Here is a 6,507-nt window from a genome sequence, read left to right as displayed (position 1 = left end):
AAAGATGTTAAAAATAAATAAATAAAATAAACAATGTCCTAACTGGGAAGCTGCCTGAGAATCAAAAAAAAAAAGAAAGAAAGAAAAAGTGAAAGGATGGCTCAATCCCACAATCAATTTTTTTTTTTTTTTTTTTTTTTTTTGCGGTACGCAGGCCTCTCACTGCTGTGGCCTCTCCCGCCGCGGAGCAGAGGCTCCAGACGCGCAGGCTCAGCGGCCATGGCTCAGCGGCCATGGCTCACCGGCCCAGCCACTCCGTGGCATGTGGGATCCTCCCAGACCAGGGCACGAACCTGTGTCCCCTGCATCAGCAGGCGGACTCCCAACCACTGCGCCACCAGGGAAGCCCCACTCTCAGGTTTATGGGATGTGCAAGAAGCAACTGGAATCTCAGAGAGATGTTAACCAAGAAGTAAAATCTGTCAGTAATCTTTGCAATTGTTTTATGAGATGAAGAAGATGAAAAGAAAACAAGGCCAAAGACAGCACCTGGGAAATCTACATCTAGGAAACAAGAGAACCAGGAAAGGAATGGCTAGAGAAGTATAGAGTAGGGGTAAGGGCCACTTTTATGGACCAGATACTGCCAACTGGCCAGAAACCATCAAAAGAAAAGTACCTCATGCTGTAGACAAGGGTCAATTCCTTACCGTGGCATCAGCAGAGTACTAGGAGGAAGTCATAAATGAGCCAGCTCCACCAATGACTCAGTAACAAAGTTTAAACAGATATGGGGAGGTTGTTAAGTTAGGGAATTCTTTTTAAAAATATTATTAGTTAAATAGCACCCTGTAGGGAGAGGATGATACTATTAAATAAACCCCCATTAAATCTGAGAGCAGGTAAGTTTAAAAAGAAAAGAAAAATCTTTATGAAGTTCTCATAAGAGCCATATAAGAAGCAGAATAGAGCAATAAAGCAGGACACAGGAGGCCTGGATAATTACCCTGGTTCTGTTATCCTAATCAGATGCACGACAGGGGCATGTCAAACTCAGCTGAGTCTCTTTCTCAGTCTCCCTGAGAAAGTTAAGTGGAAGCTTTTTCTGAACACTGAACTATGAAAACCATCAGTGCTGAAGCAAAAAGGAAAAAAAAAAAAAAGGAAAATGCCCAAACACTGGGTGAACCATTATGCTATGATACACCAAAACCATCAAAGACATTAAAAACAATGTTGCAGAAGACTAATTACATTTAATTAGACTGGAAACATTTCATAATACTGTTCATTCATTCAACCACGTCTTATTACATTCCCACTAAGTGCCGGGCAACAGGCTAGGTGTTAGGGAATTCAAGACGGGTAAGATGTGAATAAGAAGCTTATGTCTAATAAGCGGGTAACAACAATACTGTTGAAGTCATAAATACTATACTAGAAAAAGGTATCATAGAATACACTGGAGCACTTGACCCAGTCTCAAGGCAAAGAATGGTTCGAAAAGGTTTACCAGAGATCAGGCCATCACAGCTGACATCTGAGTAGCCAGGCCAAGTTGAAGGAAGGAGAGGCTCGGAAGCTAGGAAACAGGCCCAAAAGCAGTGGGAGAGAACTATGTGGAACAGTAGAGATGACAGGGGAGAAATATGCCAACCAGACTGCAAAGAGTCTGCCTGTCGTGCTAAGGAGCCCTGAGGGCAACAGAGTTACACGAAGAGGTGCCCATGAAACATCCAACTGAAGATTTCTGACAGGCATTTGGTAATAAGAATACAAAAAAGTCTTAGGGACTAGAAATGCAGATTTGGGGGTCTCAAACGGAGATAATAACTAAAGCCACCAGAACATGTAAGTTCTAGCAGGAAGTGTGGACAGTCCCCACAGAAGTGATGGAGAGGGCCAGGGATACCCCAACAGAAAGTGGCAGAGGAATAAAAAACATTCCCCTTAAACGTTAAGTGATCAAACTACGTATATCTAACTGTGTATTTTCAAATTTTATTTATACATTTGAAAAAACTTTATACATAGGAAAATGTTAACAGTGGTTACTCTATGTGATTAAAGATGGCAGGTTTTACTTCAAAATCAATATAATGAATGCATAATTAGAACATAATAAATTTATCTTCCAAAGTTAATTTTTTTTTCCTATTACACAATTCCCTTTTTTTAAATGCTAGGTTAGTAGAGGCTTAACCATAATGGAAATGCCGGAAGTCGAAAGGGGGAGGGGAAGGGGAACTGATATCTCCTAAGATTAACCTTCACTTTTTAACAATTATTGTACATGTGATTTTTTTTCCTGCTCATACATGTGTGCTGCCCATGTACTCTTGGCATATTTCAATAAAAGTGTTTGGAACATAAAAGCGTTAAACGGTCCTTAATCAAACACAATGATAAATCACAGTAAAGTTGTTACTAAGGACAGGAGGGTTTTTAAACTTCTTTTAATACAACTAAATTAATTCTAAAAATATAAATTCAAAAGTTAATTTCAAAGAAATGGAATTACTTCGGGGGTGAGGGGAGGCTGCTCTTTAACACAGTAAAGCACATACTACTGTAATTACAAAGGTATCTGGAACATCACACACACACTTGCCCCCTCCCTCCCTTCCACTAGCAGTCCAGAAGTGCTGCCTCCTGCTGGGGGACAGCTCGGTTAGCCTCAGCTGCTGCCGCTGCCACACCCACCACTGCCCTTCATATTTATAGCCTCCACACAGGGTAAGGCAAGTCCTGTTACTTTCCCAACAGTGCATATTTTTGTAAAGTTTAATATGTCACTCCACAGGACAAAGAATACCTTACAAAACTGGGAAAATAAACACACTTGCCTTCTCCCCTACAGTCAGACACCCAAGATGGGATGGAGCCTGATCTCCAAAGCAGAGCATTTACTGAGGCATAACCCAGAATGGGAGCAGGTGACTGAAAAAACAGCACTTCATATATAATGTGACCTATAATAAAAGAGACCTGTAATAAAGAGAAGCACATGAACAAAATGTAGATATTAGTAGTTTGGGTCCAGAATCCTGACCCTGCTTGGAATCAGTAACTTGAGTTTTAGGTCCATGTTAAAATAAAGCATTTATTGACAAATAACCTTAAGATAATGAACTCCAAAGAAGCCCACAAGCAGATGTCATTAAATGACATTACATCATGTTTAAAAAAAAAAAAAAGCTCTGTCCTTGGAGAGTCTGAGGCCAAGGATTCTATCACTAGCTGAGTAAGTGAATTCTGACAGATCAGATCTGTGGGTTCAATTTTCTCACGTATGAAAATGAGGGCACAGGGCTAGATTAGTGGCTTTCAACCTTTTCTTGATTGTGAGCCACAGTAAGAAATACATTTTACACCAAGGTATCTGAATATACAAAAAGTTTCACAGAATGATATTTTCTCTTAGAATAAACTTATTAGGCAGAATAAACTTTGATAATTTTTCTATTCTATTTCATTATTTTAAAAAATGTTAACTGCAACACATGGTCCACTGTCTACAACTAAATAACACTAGATGATCTTTGAGCTGCCTTTTACTCTAATTGTACGTAATACATTTAGGTTTAATATCTGCAACATAGCCACAAGGTGCTAAAAATTGTCTTTGTCCTGTGTTTTCGTAAAAGGCAACTACTTATTCCTGATGCATCCTTACTGTCCAGCTTGAGAAAACAGCTCTTAGGAACACTTTGATCACCTTTGATCACCTACATGGTGTGCGTAGAAAGTTGTGAAGATGGAATGAGGTAAGTGCGTTTATATAAGCACTTTGAAACTGCTGTAACCAAGTGTCACATATTAACCAAATATACAAGAAGCTAATCAAATTCTTCACACAGCTGTTTTAAATAAGGCAATGAGATGAAACGTAGTATTTTCACTTTATCCCCAAGGTAAACTGCAAAATTGCTTTTTAAACATGTGTTTTTAACATAGATAATGCACTTGGAGAGGAACCTCAGATTACATGGGACAAATGTACTGAAGCCTTGACTGTAAAAAATAAAATCAGGAAACATCTTAAATGTCTTTATAGAATCCTTGAGGTAGAGAAAGGTTTTCTTTATATGCCAGCAGCCCAGCAAATTTACCTAGGTCAAAAATAGATGTTAAAAAAAAAAAAGAAAAATAGATGTAATAATTCCCCCCCCGCCATTAATTTCAAAAGCGACTAAAAGAAAAAATTTGCACTAATGAGGTTTAATTAAAAAGCCTATAACATGTTTTCAGAATATAAAACGTACATAATGTTATCCACAACCCAGAAATTCCACCAGTAGAAGCATATCTCAAGGAAATAAACTTGCAAAAATGTACAAGGATGAAGGGAATGGGAGGAGGAGGGACCAATACATACAATAATGCACTGGTTAAAAAAAAAATCAGGAGTTACTCCTATTACCCTGGGTATCTCCCATGTATACATACGGTACACATTAGTAAACTTAAAAAAAAAAAAAAATCCCAGTACGTCTAACTATACAATGGAACACTAGCCAGCTATCAAAAGTGGTGATATAGGTCTTTATTTATTAACATGGGAAGATGCCCACAATATACTCAAAAGATTATAAAGCAACACTTACGGTATGATCTCTTTTTGTTAAAAAAAAATTAATAGTAACATTATACACATTTTTAAAGTCTGCCCAGACATATACCAAAATATGAATAGTGGACGTCTCTGGGGTGATGAGATTAGGCAGCTCACTCATACACTGCCTTTCTGAGAACTACAAGAAGATACGCTTTCTCCAGGCACACCCCATGCTCTAGGGTACACAGCCCAGGGAGCTGAGTATGGATTTCAGCCTCCAGGCACCACTCCTCCACATTTCCTTGGAGTGAGTGCCCTTATACTGGGATAGGATTATGGATAGCTTTCACCTATTTATGCCATTCGCCGGCTGGCTTACTATTATTACAATAAACCCAGAAATTTACTATTTGTTGATATTTTCGATTTTGAAAAAAAAGGTCTTGCCTTAATCCTTCCAAAACTAATCCCAACTTTACTTGTACTACTCCCACTGCCCTTACATGATGCCGCATACTCTGATAATTTGTGCGTGTTATCTATTTAAATGCACGTACCAAATAAAATCTCTACCCCAAAAGCATATAATACAAAGGTTAGATAAGGAGCACAACCTGCACTAAGAAATGTCATTCTAACACAAAGTGCAGACACTTACTACTGGAAATGAGAAGGCACTGAGAAAGGTAGTCTACACAAATTAACCACTCTCCACCACTCATAAATTCCTTCAGCAGAAAGTGAGGACACTCTAGAAACAATAATAACTGTTCACAGTTTTTTCCCCCATTTAATTCCAGATGCAAGATCTATTTCCTCATCACATTAGTGGGTTCCCCACAGACAGCCATTCGAAAAAAAATCGTGAGTGATTACCATGCAGTTAGGCAAGGCATGTGTAAAATAATACCACCGCTGGACTAGGTTTAAAGGACAACTGGTTCTTTTCTTGGCTCTTTGGAATATGTAATTTTACACAAAGTAAAAACGAAACCTCTCTGGGGCTCATTTTTCTCGTCTCTAAAGCAGGGTTTGGGCTAAAAAACCTCCAAGGCCCCTTTCACCTTGTGATAGGACTTTAAGCCACCTTTCCACTCTGGAGGAGCCGATTTCAAGCAACAGCCAGTCTATTTTCTAAGTCAGAGCAAATTTACTCTCTTCGTGCTTCTCTTGACAATGTCATGCCCGAATAGTTCTCAACTCTAGAAATATTCTCACTCAGAAAAAAAGGTCTGTCATGACCAACTAACAAAATATTTTTCAAAAGGAAAGAAAAACTAGTTTACTTAAGTGTAAAGGGGGGAGGAGGAAGCGCACTAGTCCTTATTCAGATATAAACATAATTTTTCCAAAAAAAAAAAAGAGTCACTCCAAAGCAGCACCACACTGGCGGATGGTTTAAATATTTCTTTTAAAACAAAGAACCCACGCAGAGGAAAAACTGCTAGCAAATTCAATCATCACACGTTTTGAAGGCACAGGAAAAAAAACTGTGCCATTCAGACCGGATTTACTTTCCCCCAATGAAGCACGTTGGTAAGAAAACCTGTGTCATTATAAAGGAATTAGGGAGAAAGCAACCTTTTAAACGGTCTTTTTACTGTCCAAACTCAAGTGCACTTTCGTGTACCGTGTACTTCTGTGCTTAAAACATGAGTGCAGACCACACACTTAACACTCACACTCTTCCGACCAGCTAGGGTGGCAGCGTGGACGAGTCACAAGATAGCGGCGGGAGTGGAAATTTCCTCTCCCCGGGCGTGGGGCAAGGTCGGGCTTCCCCAAACCGCTCGGCGCCGCTGGCCGCCTCCGCCAGGCCTCTCCGGGCCGGCGCGCTCCGTACAAAGGAGGCCGGGCGCTCAGCCCCCACGCGCTCGGGGTTCGGGCAAGGGTTTACCGGCTTCCGGCGCCGCAGGCCCGGGCAGCACGTGTGGCCCACTCCCGGCAGGGAGGAAGGAACCGGCGCGGCCCGGCGGCGGCTGCCAGCGGGCCCCGCAGCCTCGCTCGCC

At 40.6% G+C, this 6,507-nt stretch overlaps 1 protein-coding gene across 1 annotated transcript in view; it reads right to left on the bottom strand.

Annotated features, from left to right (window-relative positions):
• The window catches only part of ATP1B3 (ATPase Na+/K+ transporting subunit beta 3), a 44,242-nt gene that overhangs the window by 37,188 nt on the left and 547 nt on the right, over positions 1 to 6,507 (bottom strand). The window lies entirely within an intron of this gene.

Source organism: Neophocaena asiaeorientalis, unplaced genomic scaffold (genome assembly GCF_003031525.2).
Source record: "Neophocaena asiaeorientalis asiaeorientalis breed wild unplaced genomic scaffold, Neophocaena_asiaeorientalis_V1.1 scaffold118, whole genome shotgun sequence".
Classification (NCBI taxonomy): Eukaryota; Metazoa; Chordata; class Mammalia; order Artiodactyla; family Phocoenidae; genus Neophocaena; species Neophocaena asiaeorientalis.
This window is presented reverse-complemented; position numbering and strand designations above follow the sequence as displayed.